The following is a 20,088-nucleotide window of genomic DNA, read 5'->3' on the forward strand; positions in this document are numbered from 1 at the left end:
TACGCGTGTGTGTACGTGTGTATAGGTGTGTGTCTGTGTACGCGTGTGTGTGTGTGTACGCGTGTGTGTACGTGTGTGTATAGGTGTGTCTATAGGAGTGTGTGTCTGTGTACGCGTGTGTGTACGTGTGTGTATAGGTGTGTCTGTACGTGTGTGTGTCTGTGTACGCGTGTGTGTACGTGTGTGTATAGGTGTGTCTATAGGTGTGTGTGTGGGTACGCGTGTGTGTACGCGTGTGTATAGGTGTGTGTGTGTACGCGTGTATGTACGTGTGTCTGTGTATGTAGGTGTGTATGTGTGTGTGTGTACGTGTTGTATGTATGTGTGTGTGTACGTGTGTATGTGTGTGTGTACGTGTGTGTGGTAGTGTAGCGGCGAGCGCGCTGTGCTACGAACCCGGCGACGCGAGTTCGATTCCTGCTCACGGCCACCAACACCGGTGACGATTGTCGGAACCGGTGCTGGGCAGTCCCCTAGGTCGACTCAGCCTCAAATGAGTATCTGGTCCGATGTGTAAATGTGTAAGCATCGCCACTGGGGATACAAAGGCGGCCGGGCGTGGTGGTTTAGGCCACGCCCCACACCGCCTCGTGCGCCGTTCCGGCCTTCATGAGGTGCTTCTCGCGAACAGCACTTGGGGAGCGATGGTGTAGCGGTTAGCGCGCTGCGCTATGAACCTGGCGACCCGGGTTCGATTCCCGCTCACGGCCAACACCAGTGACGATTATCTGAACCGGTCCCAGGCCTCCCCTAGGTCGACTCAGTCTCAAATGAGTACCTGGTGCGGTGTGTAAACGTTGCCACTAGGGAGACAAAGGCGGTCGGGCGTGGTGCTGGCCACCCACCCCCTCGCGTACCGTTCCGGCCTTCATAGGCGCTCGCTAACAGCACTTGCCCCTACAGTCTGTTAAGGCTATACGGGGGATCTTTGTATGTGTGTGTGTGTATATGTCTTTGTATGTGTATGCATGTATTAATGAATTGCTTATGCGATGTAGCTACTTTAATTTCCAGGGGGGTGGTAATTAACGTACGATGTTTTATTTTGCGCATGTCAGCACATTGTCGCTATAAAAAACATAAACATTTAAAAAAATAATGAATTGAATATAGCGGGCACAAGAGGGAGCGTTTAATCAACTTGAAGAAACTGCATTTAATCCATAATAAAGGGTTTTTTTTCGTTAGATCGCGTAAGTGTAAATGTGTCTAAACCCTCCACCACCCGACACGGCCAATCATTAAGGGATTTGTCACGTAAACAAAAAGCCAAGTCGTTTACTACTTCAGTAATTTGAAGAGTGAATCCACAACATTCACAATTTGAGTAGCACGACGTTTCGCTGTGTAATTAGATGCAGCATCATTGGGCGATTTGCCAGAATAGTTTTACGTGTTAAAGTTCATTCAATTAATCGGTTTGCGTCCCCCTCTGAGATGAATCTCTCCCGCGAATGTCTCTCTCTCTCTGTTACAGCGGAGAATCGGTAGCGAACGTGACCGTGAGACATCGCTCCTGTGCCGTCATCCCTCCACCACCCCCACGCCACCCCCCCCCCCCCCCACCAATAAAAACCGAAAAAACAAACAATAAATAACATACGTCAAATATTAGACATCGTATTCTTTGGTTCTTTCGGTAAAGTCACGTAGATATAAAATAAAAATAAATGACGAATACATTTTATGATAAAAGCTTTTATTTTCTATTTGATTTTTTTAATTAAAAATAAAGGTTTTAATTTAATTTCATTTTAACTTTATTTTTTATTGAATTTTTCTTTTCTATCCACGTGACTTTATCGAAAGAACCAAAGAATATGAATTCCTGCTGTCACGAAAGTTTTAAGTCAATATTAGACATCGTTTCACAATTGCCACTACTACTATTTTTTTTTCATTTTAACAGGTAAAGGCCACGCTGAGCTATCAGAAATGATAGCGGCTCAGTGGAGTGTCAGCTCGTCATCACGTGGACATTTAGAGCAGCCCAAGTTATCTCTAACCGCGCGACGTTGATTCTAAATGTGGAGAGAAAACCCGGAGGAAACGGAGACAAATCCACGCGACCACGGAGGAAAAGAGACTTTTGACTTTTAAACAACTTTTATTGCCGCCAGCAGCAAAAGCACTGGAGGCGATTTCGATACGATTATACACAAAGTCACCAGCAACACAAATGAAAATAAACGTTTCAAATCCACGCGCTGTGGTGCTTAAAAGCACCGCGCACACCATGAAAGAAAAGTCACGTGGTTGTGGTCATCGCGCACGCCAGGGTGACGGGCGAGCGCTTCAGAAGGTGAACACGTGGGGTGCCGTCCACGCTGGTACAGAGAGGGGCTTTTCCGGATCCCCAGCGTTCGAAGAAGACGCGCTGCACATCGCCGACATGTGTGTGGTATGCGTGCTCCAGCCGGAGCCACGCCTTAAGCAGAAGAGAGGGAGAGAGACACGCAAACTCCGAATATACAACAGGCGGAAGGTTCGGGATCGAACCCAGCGGCCAAATACTCTAAAACGCGTGGATGTCGATTCTTCATATGGAGGGGAATACAAACCGAGAACTATTCACGCGACGAAGCGGAGAGAGAGAGAGAGCAGGCCCACTCAAGCTCTACGGCTCTGTTTCAGAAGGGAACTGGCCACAAATGATACCTCAACGAATTGTCTTTCTATGTGGAAATTTACAGCAGCCATATACTCTAAACGCGTGCATGTTGGTTCTAATTGTGGGGAGGGGGGGGGGGCGGGTGCGTGCGGGCGAACCGAAGGACCCGGAGAAAAATCCATGAGACCACGGGGAGAGAGACACACAAACTCCAAATATAGAGCAGGCGTCAAGGTCGGGATCTAACCCACGACCTCCTGTAGACCAGGCGAAGAAGTTAACATCTCCTAGCCACCGTGATGATGATGAGAGTGAGACACACAAACTCAATATACAGCAGCAGGCGTCAAAGTCGGGATCGAACCCACGATCTCCTGCATACCAGGCGAGGGAGTTAACATTTCCTAGCCACCGCGTCGCCCCTTTGAGGGTCCTTGGTAAATCCACTGCTGGATGAAGGCCTTCCCCAAGCGCCCAGCCACAACCGCTCGCACTCTCACTCGGCAGCAATCAGTCGCGCTCCTAGGGAGCGGCTGATTTCGTCACTCCATCTCCACGACGGTTGTGGTGGACGTCGCCGTCCTTGAACTGCCACTCCGTCGCTGGTCTCGACCACCCTTGAGCCGCGATTCGATCAGCCGTGGACTTGTCAAGCAACAAAACCCGGGTGGCCCGGGACAACTCACCCCACCACACAGATCGCCGCCATCGCCACCAAAACCACCACCATCACAACCACCATCACCACCACCATTGCAACTATCACAACCACCACCATCACAACCACCATCACCACCACCATTGCACCTACCACAATCACAACCACCACCATCACAACCACCACCATCACAACCACCATCACCACCACCATTGCAACTACCACAATCACAACCACTACCATCATAACCACCATCACCACCACCATTGCAACTACCACAATCACAACCACCACCATCACAACCACCATCACCACAACCACCATCACCACCACCATTGCAACTACCACAATCACAACCACCACCATGACAATCACCACCATCACAACCACCATCACCATTGCAACTACTACAATCACAACCACCACCATCACAACCACCATCACCACCACCATTGCAACTACCACAATCACAACCACCACCACCATCACAACCACCATCCCGACCACCATCATCCCGACCACCACCGTCACAACCACCACCAACACGCGCCGCGGACATGCACCCATTCGCGGAAATTCCACGTTGCCAGGGCGGGGAGGGGGGGTCGCGGCGGAAACGGATAATGAACATCTGCGAGATGGAGGGGGGTGGGTCGATAATGGCACGCGCAGCTGGTGAGCGCTTCCCGCTGGATGAGGAGGATTGGGAACTGGCGGATTCCGCGCAGCATTTTCCTCCGCCCACCAAAGCGCATTGGGACTCACGCTAAGCCACTCAGTGGCGGGGTCTCTTTGAAAAGAGCAACTGTCTTGGTCGTCCTAACTCTGGCCGAGAAGCGATGACTCAGTGTGGAACAATGCCCAACGCGTGTGTACGCGTCGGGCAAACCAACCTGGCGACCCGGGTTCGATTCCCGTTCACGGCCACCAACACCGGTGACGATTGTCTGAACCGGTCCCGGGTCTCCCCTAAGTCGACTCAGCCTTGAATGAGTACCTCGTGCGATGTGTAAGCATCGCCACTAGGGAGACAAAGGCGGCCGGGCGTGGTGCTGGCCGTCCCAGGCTATACGGGGGATCTTTGTATTTGTGTGTATACGTGTGTACGTGTGTGTACGTGTGTGTGTACGTGTGTGTACGTGCGGGGAGAGATGCTTCGACGCCGCACTTGAGGCCGAGTCGACCTAGCGGAGGTCCTGGACAGGTTCAGATAATCGTCACTGGTGGTGGCCCGTGAGCGGGAATCGAACTCGGGTCGCCGGGTTCGGAGCGTAGCGCGCTTACCGCTGCACCACCGCTCCCCATCACACGACCGCACACACACACATACAAACAGACATTGGAATATATTTCTGAACATAAGAACAAGTTAGTGGCCTATCAGAGCACTGTCCAGGCTCATGCCCTTGCTTAGATTCTGGGTGTATCCCATGTGATTTGTTCATAGGCATCGAATAAAAATAGTAATTGTGATCTTAATAATGAATTAGATCAATGAAACGCCGTGTGTTTTTTAAAGGTGCCTTTCTTAAAACCGACACCCCTGAACGTAAATGATCAGGCTCAATAACAACATTAAAACCACGCAATTATAAGCTTCATCAGTTGAATCTCCAATCGTGCACATTGCAACGTTAAGTCAGCCTGCACCTGAACAAAACAGGCCAATCGGCTACGGTTTAACCGAATTATACAAACCGACGTTCAGAGATGGAGCGATCAGAGAGTGAGAGAAACAGAAAGAGAGAGACAGAGAGCCACAGAGAGAGAGAGAGATGAGACAAATACACACATAGACACATAGAGAGATAGAGAGACTGAGAGAGAGACACAGAGAGAGATACAGAGAGAGACACACACACAGTGAGAGACACACACACAGAGACACAGAGAGAAAGAGATTGAGTGACACACAGAGAGAGATACACACACAGAGAGAGAGACACACACACAGTGAGAGACACACACACAGAGACACAGAGAGAAAGAGATTGAGAGACACACAGAGAAAGATTCAGAGAGAGAGAGACACACACACAGAGACACACACACAGAGACACAGAGAGAAAGAGATTGAGAGACACACAAAGAGAGATACAGAGAGAGAGAGACACAGAGAGAGAGAGACACACACACAGAGACACAGAGAGAAAGAGATTGAGAGAGACACAGAGAGAGATACACAGAGAGAGAGAGAGACACACAGAGAGAGAGAGAGAGACACACACACACACAGACACCTAGAGAAAGAGATTGAGAGACACACAGAGAGATACAGAGAGAGACACAGAGAGAGAGACACACACACAGACACAGAGAGAAAGAGATTGAGAGACAGAGAGAGAGAGACACACACAGAGGGTGAGAGACAGAGAGCGTAAGATGTCAGAATTGAAAAAAATGAATTTAATAATTTATCCTGTAGGAAGAATCCGATGAGTTATGAAGCTCTCCCCCCCCCCCCCCCCCCCCCCCCCACAGATGTCCAGTAGGGGCGCGAGGGGTGGGGGGTGGGGGAAATCAGCAAATGACATCAACAAACGATATAAAGAACAACACGAAAAGAGCAATGGAGAGAAAGGATTTAAGCGAGTCGCTAAAATAAATTAATAAAGCATACCTCAAGCACAAATCGCACAAGCGCACACATTGCTGACGATTTGTGAACACCAAACGCACGAGCTTTTACTTTAAAGACAACAACAACAACAGCAGCAGCAGTCGCAGCAGCAGCAGCAGCAACAGCAGCAAAACAAATCACAGAATGTGCGATTGTGGCTGCGCTTACCCCAAACTGCGGACCGCGCAGTAAGCCCGCTGGGTTCTGCCGATCCTCGCAGCCACAGCGGCGATAGATTTTGTCTCCGGGGGTCACACCGCACGCCGTCTTCGTCGGCGTCGTCGCGCGGAGCTTTCAGACGCCGCCGCCGCTTCTGGGGCCGTCTGGAACGCGCTCTTCCTTGCGATATCAGGAAGCCACGAGGAGCTACTACGCCACTTGTAAATCGTCTCGATTGGCGAGTGCTTCTTCTTCTTCTTAACCTGGGTGATGCCCTTTTTCTGGGAGTTTGCGAGACGTGTCCAGATATATTTGTCAGAAGGTTAAATAATCGAAACACGCAAATTGAGCACGGGGCACGTGAGTTACAACTTACTTTGCTTCATCAAACCCTACGTATTTATTAACATTGTACATTATTATTATTATTATTTACGATTGAGAATGTTTAAATCATCACCTACATTGTCAAACTCATTTCTTTAGAACTCCTTTTTGTGTGTTTAGTTTGATGTCCGTCCCCCGCATCTCTGATTAGCACGGTTGGCTACGTACGGTGCGAAAGAAGTTCAACACACATGCATACGACACGAACGAATGCATTACGAGGTCGCATTCATTACACACAGAGTGCTTGGTACTAATGAACCACCAATACCTCGTCAATGACTAGAAACCATCATCACGTGAACTCTGCTCATCCTCGCAGCAGCAGCAGCAGCTGTTGATTGGCCATCGAACAAAGGAGGCGTTCACCGAATCGTGCAAAGCTTTCAAATGCCGCTTCTGCGGCCGTCTGGAACGCTCTTCTTTCCGATGTTAGGTAGCCACTGGGATCCACAGACTCATCACACCGAGACTCATGGACTCACACACCGCATCGCGCGCTTTCAAATGCCGCTTCTGCGGCCGTCTGGAACGCTCTTCCTTCCAATGTTAGGTAGCCACTGGGACCCACAGACTCATCACACCGAGACTCATGGACTCACACATCGCGTGGCGCACTTTCAGATGCGCTTCTGCGGCCGTCTGGAACGCTCTTCCTTCCGATGTTAGGAAGCCACCGAGAGCTGTGATGCACTTTGAAATCATCGTCGTCCAGATTGACAAACTCATTGCTTGGGAACGACTTTTTGTTTTGAGTTTTTTCTCCTTCCCCCCGGCACCTCCGATTAGCAGATACAAGGTCCATAGAGTTACACAGAGATCTGTAGAGTTGCATAGAGGTCCGTATAGTTACATAGAGATCTGTAGATTTGTATATAGGTCTATAGAGTTACATAGAGTTCTGTAAAGTTGCATAGAGGTCCATAGAGTTAGATAGAGATATTTCGAGTTGCATAGAGGTCCTTAGAGTTACATAAAGATCTGTAGAGTTGCATAGAGGTCCGTAGAGTTACAAAGAAATCTGTAGAGTTGCATAGAGGTCCATAGAGTTACATAGAGATCTGTAGAGTTGCATAGAGGTCCGTAGAGTTACATAGAGATCTGTAGAGTTGCATAGAGGTCCATAGAGTTACACAGAGATCTGTAGAGTTGCATAGAGGTCCATAGAGTTACACAGAGATCTGTAGAGTTGCATAGAGGTCCGTAGAGTTACACAGAGATCTGTAGAGTTGCATAGAGGTCCGTAGAGTTACACAGAGATCTGTAGAGTTACACAGAGATCCATAGAGTTACACAGAGATCCATAGAGTTACATAGAGATCCGTAGAGTTACATAGAGATCCGTAGAGTTACACAGAGATCCATAGACTCGGAGTGAAGCCTCAATTAAAAAAAAAGCATTCTTTAGAACTGTTTGTTGTTGTGTTTCGTTATGTTTTGTAATCAACCCCGGCACCTACGAATGGCACGGTTGTCTACGTAAGGTGCGAAAGAAGTTCAACGTAGGGCTCACACACGCACGCACACCGCTAGCAGTCAAGCGCGGCAGGAAGGGCAGAGGACTGGAGGGTAAAGCCTTCCTCATCAATGCCCCCTCTCCCCTCCTTCCCCTGGGCCCCATGACTTTTAATTAGAGCGAGAATTGGATAAGTGTCCGTATCGAAATGAAGAGAAATTAGCAGAAGTTAAACACATTAAGCAGATTCATGCCCGGCTGTAAAATAAAATCTAATGACTCCGCCTTGTGTTTAAATATATAAAACAAAGACAAAGATCCCCCGTATAGCCTTTAAGAAAGTTTCTTGCGCAAGTGCTGTTAGCGAGCACCTATGGAGGCCGTCACATGCACACGAGGGAGTGGGTGGCCAGCACCACGCCTGGCCGCCTTTGTCTCCCCAGTGGCGATGCTTACACACCGCACCAGGTACTAATTAAGGGCCGAGTCGACCTAGGGGAGGCCCATGGCTGGTTCACATAATCGTCACCGGTCTTCACCATGAGCGAGAATCGAACTCGGGTTTCCGGGTTCGCAGCGCGGTGCATTAACCGCTGCACCACCGCTCCCCACGTATAGAAATAAGGCAAAGATCCCCCGCATAGCCTCAACAGACTGTTGGGGCCACGCACACGGAACATTCCAAAAATGCGACTCGCGTCGTTGGCGATTGCTTGGTTATCGGTGTCCCGCCGTGGTTGAGTGGGTGGATCGGTAGGATGAGTGGGTGGGTGGTTGGTATGAGTGGGTGGTTGAGTGGGTGGATCGGTAAGATGAGTGGGTGGGTAGGTGAGATGAGTGGGTGGGTGGTGGAGTCGATGAGTGAGTGGATGGGTGAGTGGGTAGGACGGTGGGTGCGTGGGTGGTTTGTGTTCGAGCGAGTGGGTGGGTGGGTGAGTGAGTGGGCAGTTGGGTGTCTGAGTGAGCGGGTGGGTGTATGAGTGGATGGTTCTGAAGTTGGGTGAGTGGGCGGGTGGGTAAGTAGGTTGGTGGGTGAGTACGTGGGTCGCTGAGATGAGTGGATGAGTGCGTGAGTGGATGAGTGCGTGAGTGGATGAGTGCGTGAGTTGATGAGTGTGTCAGTGGGTGGGTAGGTCGGTCAGTGGGTAAGAGGGTGGTTGGGTGTCTGAGTGAGTGGGTGGGTGGGTGGCGGGCTTTATGCTTTGTGACTGTCGGTGTCATAATACGAAACGACAAAATTTAATATCGGGGCCGCTTTTTTAAAACAAATAACGAGGACCGAAGCTCCGCTGGGGTGTGTGGACACTTTGGGAGTCACTTGTTAGCGATAAGCCGTGGGGGGTGAGAGCGTTTCATCAGCTCCGCAAATGTCCACATCGTTCGCGAAGTGTCCAATTTCACAGCGAGTTATGTAATGTTCCCTCGGCCGCGTTATCAGACGTCTCGCCGCCACCGGAAGGGGAGTAATTGCACACCTGAGAACACGGATATTGAGTCTCAGATTCAATATCTGGCCTCTCCCGTTCATCGTGCTGGTTACGTGTTCTGCATAGGAAGGGTTGGCGCCGATGTAAAGAAAATAATCACGGTGCCCCCTCCCCCCGCCCGCCCTGCTCCCCAATCCCCGCAACTCCCCCCAAATGAACTTGTTGCAGTCATAAATGTGCGTAAAAATGTTGAACTTTTTTTGTCGCACGGTACGTAAGCCAACCGTGCTAATCGCCTCCCCACTATTCTCCTCACCCCACTTCCTCACTCGCTCAACCAACAACCCACGAATTTACTCGCTCACCCACTCGCTCACCCGTTCACTCACCCGCTCACTCACCTACTTACTCACACACCCAACCACCCATTCACTTGCTCACCCACTCCGAATCAAAATATTTAGACTGGAGGAATCCGAGGAGCTGTAAAGCTCTTTTTCACAGATGTCCACTCATCCGCGTGGTGGAGTAGTGGTGGAGTGGTGGTGGAGCAGTGGTGAAGTAGTGGTGGAGTAGTGGTACAAACCTGCCTACGTAAGCTCGATTTTGGGCAACGGCTATAATCAGTGGCGAGTGGCATTCGAAATGCGCCTGGGCCATCCACTCCATTCATCGACCCGTACCGGCCAGCAGAGGTGAAGTATGGTCAATCAACCCCTACTATGATTATTATTACTAGCCTTCTGCCCGTCCAAGGACGGGTGTATTGGCAGTAAATCTGAAACTTGCAAGCGAAAAGCAGACCGCAACGTGATATACATTGCATCCATTCGTGTGCAATTTGTAAGGCCGCGGTGACTCAGACTTACGGTGTTTGATTAAAGGTTTTATAATCCCTTGTTCATCACGACGTCCTTTTTACTTCGATGTCTCAACAGCGGTACGGAGATCACGTGACGTGAGGGTTCTGCCTTTGTCGTGAGGGTTGTCAGTTGACGCCGAGGAGGGGGGAGGAGGCGCCTCGCCCCCCCCCCCCCATGTGGAGTGACGTCACCAGCCCATGATTATTAATGAGGGGGGAAATCCATGTGGAGGACGTAACCTGTTCATGATTATTAATGCGGGGGGGGGGGGGGGCTGGCCGACGTGGAGTGACGTCACGCACGGGACACACGGACATTCTTGGCTCATTATCGTAGTTAATTGACACGAGGGGGCGGGACTTCACAGGTCTTGGCGGAGCATCATCCCATCGCCCATTGCAATCAGACAACGCGAATTAGCGGTTCGCGAGATTCCTAGCGAGGCTCGACGGCAGTTTTGAAAACAAATTTGGCGAGGTGGGACAGCCGCACCTCCGATTAGCCACGGCTGGCTACGTAGGGCGCGAAAGAAGTTCAAAGAGGCACACGTGGGTGGCATTGTCGCCTTGCGGAACAGGCGCGTCAACGAATCACAAGCCACGCGTTCGGGAGGGCCCTGCCACACACACTAAACTAAACTATTTACGCATTCATTTTAATTGTACCAAGTAAGGCCAACTGAGCCATATAGCTCCTCTTTTTGTCCAGAAGGAATCTGGCTATCACGAAGTGATGGTTAAACGAAGCAGCTTATCATCATCGTGTGGACATTCATGGCAGTGGCAAAATACTCTAAACGGTTGATGTTGATGCTAAATCTGGAGGGAAAAACCGGAGTATGCCGGAGAAAAATCCACACGACTACGGGAAGAAAGAGAAACATGCAAACTTAAAATATACGACAGGTGTCAGCGTGGGGATGGAACCCACGACTTCCTGCATACCAGGCGAGGTAGTTAACATCTCGCAAACGTGGCACCCCTCCACTCTGGGATGTTTGTCGAAATCTTAAACAGTGTACGGTGTTTTGGTGTCTTGGTTTGACGTGGGAGGAGGAAAGTACGGGGTACTTGGAGAAAACCCACCACACTCACACCTCCGTAGAGATGTATTTAGGAATCAAATTGCTGATTGGTTTTCGGTTGAGATCGCGTAATGACATGGCCAATTTTCTGTCGTAAGACCCATCCACCACCCGACGAAGTCAGACAATATACATTGTCACGTGATACGCGACCGTGTTTCAATTAAACGGCGCTTGTGCCAGGCAAGGTGCACTTTGAGCTCACGTGAAGTGTCGAAGGCTGAATCCCCTACTATGCCAACTTGCCCTCCCAGGAGGTCACGGGACAGACCCAGGTGCCATGGGTTCACTGACCGAGATGACTGCAGATGCACTTAGCTGTGCTCCCCTACTGTGCCAAATTGCTGCGTCTTAGCTGTCCGGCGCTCCGTTCGTTGTTGGGAGAGTCGCTCGTTATGACCGGCTCCGGTTTGACAGCAGAGTTCTCGCTCCGAATCAGTGGAGCGGCATTAGATTTTCTTCGGCTGTGCAACGCTGTGTGGAAGCTGCCTGGTCTGTCGCTCCGCACGAAGCTTCGGGTCTTCTCGGCCACGGTCATGCCCTCTCCTCTCTATGCTTGAGAAACGTGGACCCCCCCCCCTAATGGAACATTTTCGCCGGTTCGTAGCATTCAGGCTTGCCTGCCTACGACCAATCCTGGGTTTAACCAGGTTGGATTTGTGTGAGGGGCTCACACATCCTTGACAGATATGGACACATTGCCATCGGTGAGCTCCTCCGGCAGGCAAAGCTGCGTTGGCTTGACTCACGAAGCCCGCAAGGCCCAGCCACCGCATGCCCAAACGGCTTTTGTTCGGCCGGATAGAGGGGGCTTAACGGGCGCGTCACGGGCTGAAGAAGAAATTGAATGATGTGGTACGAGAGGAGTGGACTTGCCAATGACTCACCTCCAAAGGAACGCGCATCACAGGCAAGGGGCTGGTGCAGGGGAGGTCTACGCGTGGCGCGCGACTCCGTCTGCTGCCCGCTACCGCTGTTCTTCCACCCGTAAAGGGTTAACAGGGCGAGATTTTGACAGTGATTTACGCTAACGTGAACACATTGCGGATGCGGGCGTGCGCGTTATTTATAAGAGACGTGCCCGCGCACAGCAATGGCCTGATAAGGGTACACGCGCGCGCGTGCGCACAGAAAAATACGCAAAGATCACCCGTATAGCTTTTGACAGACCGTTGAGGCAAGTGCTGCTTGCGCGCGGCACCTATGAAGGCCGGCAAGGCACGCGTGTCCGGATGGGTGGTCAGCACCATCACGCCCGGACGCCTTTGTCTCCCCAGTGGTGATGTTTACACACCAGGTACAGTGCTCATTTGAGACTGAGTTGACCTAGGGGAGACACACACACACATACAAAACACGCGCTCGCGATGTGTGCCCGATTTTGGTATTTAATCAGAAATAATTGGGACGATCCGAACTGTGGTTTTGGTTTCTGAGAAGGGAAGCGACGTCACTAAGGCACACCAACCAATCAGGAACAACAACAGGCCGTGGCGTCGCTGGAGTGCTTGTGCCAGGCTAGGTGCACTTTGGGGCCCATCACATGAAGTGTCTTATGTTCACGGACAGGAGGTGACGCCCAGGAGTTATGGGTCATCTGACTGAGACGACTGGCGATAATACTGTCAAACACGTGGTTCAAATATCACTGTGCTCTGATGAAGGGACATTACCCAAAACGTCGCCTATTATATTTGTTTTCCTTTCAAGGTCACAGTGTTATTGACGAACGTGGTATTTTCTTCCAAAAAAATATCATTTTAAACTTATGTAATATTTTGAGTTCATTTGTTTTTATAGTAATTGCTTCATAGTGATTTTTAAACTACTTGAATTATATTCTTGTAAATTACGTCATCGCATCACAGTAAGTGGTTTGGCGGGCGTGTGTTCAATACCGGCTCAGATATGCGCTTTGAATGGATGCCAGATATCTGTATTCTTAGCTCAGAGCGCCACGGTGGCTAGGATATGTTAACTGCCTAGTCTGATATACAGGGCGGTCGTGGGTTCGATCCCGACCCTGACGCCTGCTGTATATTTGGAATCTGAGTGTCTCTCACCATCATCATCATCAGCATCACAGTGGCTAAGATATGTTAACAACCTCGCCTGGTACGCAGGAAGTTGTGGGTTCGATCCCGACCCTGACGCCTTCTGTATATTTGGAGTTTGAGTGTCTCTCATCATCATCACAGTGGCTAGGAGATGTTGGCTACATCGCTTGGTACGCAGTAAGTTGTGGGTTCGATCCCCACCCTGATGCCTGCTGCTGTATATTTGGAGTTTGAGTGTCTCTCACCATCATCATCATCACAGTGGCTAGGAGAAGTTAACAACCTCGCTTCCCTGGATTTTTGTCAGGGCCTTCCCGATTCTCTCCCGCCCCCCCCCCCCCCCCCCACATTTAGAATCAACATCACACGTTTAGTGTATTTGACTGCTCTAAATGTCCACATGATAAGCCGCTTCATTCAGGATATCATTTGTGGCCAGTTCGCTTCTCAAAAAGAGCTCTATAGCCCGGTGGGCATTACCTGGTAAATTAAGACTAGTTTAGTTTTAACCACCACGCCACCGCTCCCCACATACGAAAAACAAAAACACCCCCGAGTATAGCCTGTAACAGACTGTTGGGGCAAGTTCTGTTGGCGAGTAACACGTATGAAGGCCGTAACAGCACACAAGGGAGTGGGTGGCCAACACCACGCCCGGTCGCCTTTGTCTCCCCGGTGGCGATGTTTTTATACACCGCACCAGGTACTCATTTGAGGCTGAGTCGACCAAGGGGATTGCCAAGAACGGATGGCTCTTGACAGGAAAAGCGAGCGACTCGCAATGGGAAGATAGACAGTTCGCATCCCCGTTGGGAGGGTCGGGCGATGACTCAGCCCATCACTCCCTCGCTCCCGGGGTCGATAAAAAAAACACACACGAGAGTAGTTGTCTCGTTGGGATAGACTTCGTCGTGTTTGTGGACCAACCTGCCCCCCTTTCACCCGGCCATAGGAATGTGGAATGTCCATCACTGACTCTGCAGGGCTCTACAACGGGAGACGAGAAGCAATACTGCAATGATTGTTGAGCAATACATGCATTGGACTCTCTCTATATATAGAGAGACTGTCATGCGTGCGAGCGTGAGTGATGGAGAGACAAAGGCGCCGGGCGTGGTGGTATTGGCCACCGACCCCCTCGTGTGCCGTGCCGGCCTTCAGAGATGCCACTCGCTAACACTTTCCTCAACAGTCTGTTAAGGCTATATGGGAGATCTTTGTCTTTGTAAATATAAAAAAATGTGTCTTGTAAGGGACGTGTGTATTAATGAATCTCACGTTTAGCAGAGTCATTGGTGACTATAACCAAAGAAATCCGTAGGCTTATTTTATTTTCAGCCTCCCAAACAATCGCGGCTCAAAAGATTCAAACTTTATATGTAAAGATAACTGCGCATAAGAAACTTTCTATCGGATGGGTTTGAAGGCTGTAGAATGCAAATGCGCCGTGAGAGTTATTTATTTATTTATTTCCCCCTCTCCCTCGCGAGAAAATTCAGTGCTGTGTTGGAGGAAAGGGACTCATTAATTAGCCAATAACACCTAAATAAAAAATATATGTCGAGAACCGCAGAGCTTGGGGGAAGCGTAAGGGAAATCTTGGCGGGGGAGTCCCAGAAATGTCAAACATTTGGCTTGTGGAATTTTTCCCATGATAGGCATATAATTACAGGCATAGAAAATTCCTGCTCTTAAGCGCTTCGATAACGTAATTAGAATTTACATCAGTCACTCTTCCACTGACTCACACAGTGCAACGGCTGAGAAATATACATTAGGTGATGCGTGTATGTAGTACTACGAACCTCGGCGACCCGAATCCTATTCCCGCTCACGGTCACCACCACCGGTGACAATGATGACGAATATCTGAACCGGTCCTGGGCCTCCCCTAGGTCGACTCAGCCTCAATTGAGTGGCTGGTGCGGTGCGTAAACATCAGCGCTGGGGGAGACAAAGGCGGCCGGGCGCGGTGGTGTTGGCCACCCACCCACCCCAACGTGTTCTGTGCCGGCCTTCATGGGTCCAAGCTAGCTAACAGCGCTTGCCCCAACAACCGGTTGGGGCTATACGGGGGATCATTGTCATTTGTCTATGTATGAAGCAATCACATCACTCGCAGCAGATGGTCTCTATCTCTCCCCCCACCCCACCTTCTCCCGCCCCCCCCCCCCAACGCCATCCATCCCATGCATCCCCAGCGCTTTAATGCTAATTGGAAAGGAGCAGAGCTGCTAGTTGTGAGCAATGGTTCGTCCGCAGATTATTTAGCAAAGTGCAGCGCCGCTTAAAGTCTACACGCTGTGCACCACAGAACACCACCACCCCCACCCACCACCCACCCAGCCTGCCAAACAAGGATAAAGGCAAAGACCACCCGAATAGGCATACACAGGATGTTGGGGCAAGTGCTGTTCGCGAGCGTCAATGAAGACCGGCGCGGCACGTGACGTGATGCGATGCGACCAGCACCTTGCTCACGTTTACTGCACACCGCACGGGGTACTCATTTAGGGCTGAGTCCACCTAGGGGACGCCCAGGACTGGTTCAGACACATTCCACGTGGATTCAGCAGGAAAAAAAAGAAAAATCGGACCGTGTATTGTGGTTCCTAGCGCGGCAATGGTGCTAACGACTATGCCACGGCTCCCCACAAAAGACAAAGATCCCCCGTGTAGCCTCAACAGGGTGTTGGGGCAAGTTTTGTTAGCGTGCACATATTAAGGCCGGCACGGTACACGAGAGGGTGGATGGCCGGCATCACGCCCGACCGCCTTTGTCTTCCCAGTGGCGATGTTCACACACCGCACCAGGTACTCGTTTGAGGATTAGTCGACCTAGGGGAGGCCCAGGACCGGTTCAGATAATCGTCACCGGTGTTGGCCGTGAGCGAGAATCGAACTTGGCTCGTCGGGTTTGGAGAGCGGCGCGTTAACCACTACACCACCGCTCCACACTGATAAGGGCAAAGACTCCCACCAACACCATATAGTCTTCAGATACTAATGGGGCAAGTGCTGTTCGCCAGCAGCACCACCACAAACAAAGACAAAGATCCCCCATGTAGCCTTATCAAACTGTTGGGGCAAAGTGCTGTTAACCAGTACCACCACAAACAAAGACAAAAATCCCCCATATAGCCTGGAAACAGTGTTGGGGCAAGTGCTGTTAGCGACAAACACCACAAACAAAGACAAATATCCCCCATATAGCCTGGAAATAGTGTTGGGGCAAGTGCTGTTAGCGAGCAACACCACAAACAAAGACAAAGGTCCCCCATATAGCCTGGAAATAGTGTTGAGGCAAGTGCTGTCAGCGAGCAACACCTGACAAACAAAGACAAACATCCCCCATATAGCCTGGAAATAGTGTTTGGGGCAAGTGCTGTTAGCGAGCAACACCACAAACAAAGACAAAGATCCCCCATATAGCCTGGAAATAGTGTTGGGGCAAGTGCTGTTAGCGAGCAATACCTGACAAACAAAGACAAAGATCCCCCATATAGCCTGGAAATAGTGTTGAGGCAAGTGCTGTTAACGAGCAACACCTGACAAACAAAGACAAAGGTCCCCCAAATAGCCTAGAAATAGTGTTGGGGCAAGTGCTGTTAGCGAGCAACACCTGACAAACAAAGACAAAGATCCCCCATATAGCCTGGAATTAGTGTTGGGGCAAGTGCTGTTAGCGAGCAACACCTGACAAACAAAGACAAAGATCCCCCATGTACCCTGGAAACAGTGTTGGGGCAAGTGCTGTTAGCGAGCAACACCTGACAAGCAAAGACAAAGATCCCCCATATAGCCTGGAAATAGTGTTTAGGGCAAGTGCTGTTAGCGAGCAACACCTGACAAACAAAGACAAAGATTCCCCATATAGCCTGGAAATAGTGTTTGAGGCAAGTGCTGTTAACGAGCAACACCTGACAAGCAAAGACAAAGATCCCCCATATAGCCTGGAAATAGTGTTGGGGCAAGTGCTGTTAGCGAGCAACACCTGACAAACAAAGACAAAGGTCCCCCATATAGCCTGGAAATAGTGTTTGGGGCAAGTGTTGTTAACGAGCAACACCTGACAAACAAAGACAAAGATCCCCCATATAGCCTGGAATTAGTGTTTGGGGCAAGTGCTGTTAACGAGCAACACCTGACAAACAAAGACAAAGGTCCCCCATATAGCCTGGAAATATTGTTTGGGGCAAGTGCTGTTAGCGAGCAACACCTGACAAGCAAAGACAAAGATCCCCCATATAGCCTGGAAATAGTGTTTGGGGCAAGTGCTGTTAGCGAGCAACACCTGACAAACAAACAAACACGCGCTCGCGTGCAGCCCGGTAGCGAGTGACTGCGCACCGCTGATGGCCCATTAATTTATCTCCTCTAAGCCCCTTGGCTCGGGTCCTTCCCGTCTCCCAGGTGGCCGCGAAGATAGGAGGCCGCTCAGCCCCGCTAATCCGTTGGTGCTGAATCCAGCCACTTAGGTTGAGACAAATTGCACGGCAAGCTGCTGTACGACAGCGCCGGCGGGGACGGTGGGGGGGGGGGGGGCTGGGAGGATTGGGGGGGGGGGGGCGGTCTCGACGGGGTGGCACGGGTGAGTGAGGGCTGGGGTTTCGAGGGGTCCTTCAGCGCTCCACCGCCGTAGCTGCTGAAGACTCACTTCAAGCCCCCCTTTAAAAAAATATAACACTGGCAGCACGCCACGTCTTTTTTTTGCACGTGACCATCACTCCCTCCCCTCCCTCCACCGCCTCCCTTCCCGCATCCCCTCCCTCACTCCATCACCTCCCTCCATCCCATCCCTCTACCCCCCACCCTCCACCCCCTTTCTCCACCCTCCTCCCTCCACTCCCCCTCCGTCCCCTCCTTTCTTCCCTCCATCCCCGATGACATTATCAGCAGCAGTAGCAGAGTCATCATCATCATCATCATCAAAGCGACGGTGATTCAAATACCGCATCGCACATTTTGTAGGAATTCAACTGTCTATGTTGGGAAGGAATAACTGAGAACCTGCCGTGGGAATGTTGAATTTCCGCAAAAATAAGTTAACATATATCCAGGAGAGCCACGCGGAATCGTTGGGACCACTTTCAGGAGGCTCCTGCCCGCTTCTGGAAGAGAGAGAGAGAGAGACACGTGGAGAGAGAGAGAGAGAGCGAGGGAGAGAGATGGGACAACTCCATCACTAGGACTCCGCTCATCCGCGCAGAAGCGGCAGCGGATTTTGGCTGTGAGCCTTCGAACAAAAGACGGCGCTCGACGCATCATCATCGCGCGGCGCTTTCAGATGCCGCTTCTGCGGCCGTCTGGAACGCTCTCCCCTTCCGATATTAGGAAGCCAGTGGGAACTACCATGCGCTTTTAAATGAGAATCGTCATCATCATCATCTAGATTGCAAATATTCTTTCTGTAGAACGGCTTGTTGTTGTGTGTAGTTTGTTGTCCTTCCCCACCGCACCGCCGATTTGCGCCGTGAGCTACGTACGGTGCGAAAGAAGTTCAACATACAGTACATACACGTCGCGGTTGGCTACGTACGGTGCGAAACAAGTTCAACATACAGCACATACAAAGCGCGGTTGGCTGCGAAAAGGTGTGAAAGAAGTTCAATACAGGGTGCTTAAATTATTTTTTTAACACTTATACGGGACTATCGTTTTTTTTTTTTAAATGTGGTACACTGTAACGTGATAACAAATGTAATGTGAATAGCTTCAAAAAGTCAAAAAAGAGTAGTCTCCCCCACGTGTACGCCATCGTTGTCAACGCGCGCCTGGAGGAATCTTCTCCACCCGGTCTCCAGAGGCCGGGAAGAGGAGGAGGAGGAGGAGGCGGCGGCATTTTTCTCGAGGCGTTGTTGCAAATTCTCAGAAGAGTTTAGAAAAACCTTTCTTCGCGAAGGAAGCCGCCTGTATACAACATGCACGCGACTCGGGAGGAGGAAACGCACAGGGCCAGCGGGAAAGTCGGCATCGTCAACAATTTTCCCAAGCTCTGCGATCCTCTCAAGGTGCTGCCAGCCGATTGAGGATTCTCGGTGTGGGCACGAGGCGGCGGGGACCGACTCGAACGATGTCTCGACGACTCGAAAGGGGAGAAAAAAAATGTTTAAACGAACGAACAAGCTCGCAAAACAAGCGGAAGCAACTCCGCGCCGTACGTCCGCTTTTAAATTAATCTTCGTCGCGCAAAAACAAAGTTGCGTTGTTTGTGTTGTTTGTTGTTGTTGCTGCTGCTGCTGCTGAAATTTGACAATAATGTTCGCGGCGGAGAGAGACGGAATGTTATATATATCAATCAACAACAACATCCTCCCCCTCCCCAAAAAAAAAACAACGCTCAATTAATTAAATGTGTTCAAATCCGCCGAGGAATGTAGATGATGCTGGGTGTGATGGACGGCTGACTGGGTGGGTGGGTGAGCCCCGACGGGCCCCGTGTTCAACTCCCGGCAATTTGTGGGAGACTCCCATCCCCCCAGGGCGAGCGAGAGCCCCCCTCAACCCCATCCACCCCCTTTCTTCCACCCCCTCCACCCCCTCTCCCACCCTCCACCCCCCTCCACTACCCTCCACCCCCCTCCCCTCCCCCACCCTCCACCCCTCCACCCTCCACCCCCTCCACCCTCCTCCACCCCTCCCTTCCACCCCACTCCACTCCCTCCCCCACCCTCCCCTCCACCCCCATCCATCCCCCTCCACTACCCTCCACCCCCCTCTACTACCATCCACCCCCCTCCCCCACCCTCCTCCACCCCCTCCCCCA

At 50.9% G+C, this 20,088-nt stretch overlaps 1 long non-coding RNA gene across 1 annotated transcript in view; it reads right to left on the reverse strand.

Moving 5' to 3' along the window:
* Positions 1 to 2,087: 2,087 nt before the first annotated feature.
* Positions 2,088 to 20,088, reverse strand: part of LOC142905708 (uncharacterized) — a 53,428-nt gene continuing 35,427 nt past the window's right edge. Inside the window, exons 2-3 of the long non-coding RNA XR_012929726.1 lie at positions 6,058 to 12,591; positions 2,088 to 2,428 (exon numbers count right to left, since the gene is read on the reverse strand). This is a non-coding gene — a long non-coding RNA (uncharacterized LOC142905708). The remainder of the gene's footprint in view (positions 2,429 to 6,057; positions 12,592 to 20,088) is intronic.

The sequence above is a fragment of the Petromyzon marinus genome, chromosome 57 (assembly GCF_048934315.1).
Source record: "Petromyzon marinus isolate PM22_M1 ecotype Great Lakes invasive population chromosome 57, UKy_Petmar_22M1.pri1.0, whole genome shotgun sequence".
Lineage (NCBI taxonomy): Eukaryota > Metazoa > Chordata > Hyperoartia > Petromyzontiformes > Petromyzontidae > Petromyzon > Petromyzon marinus.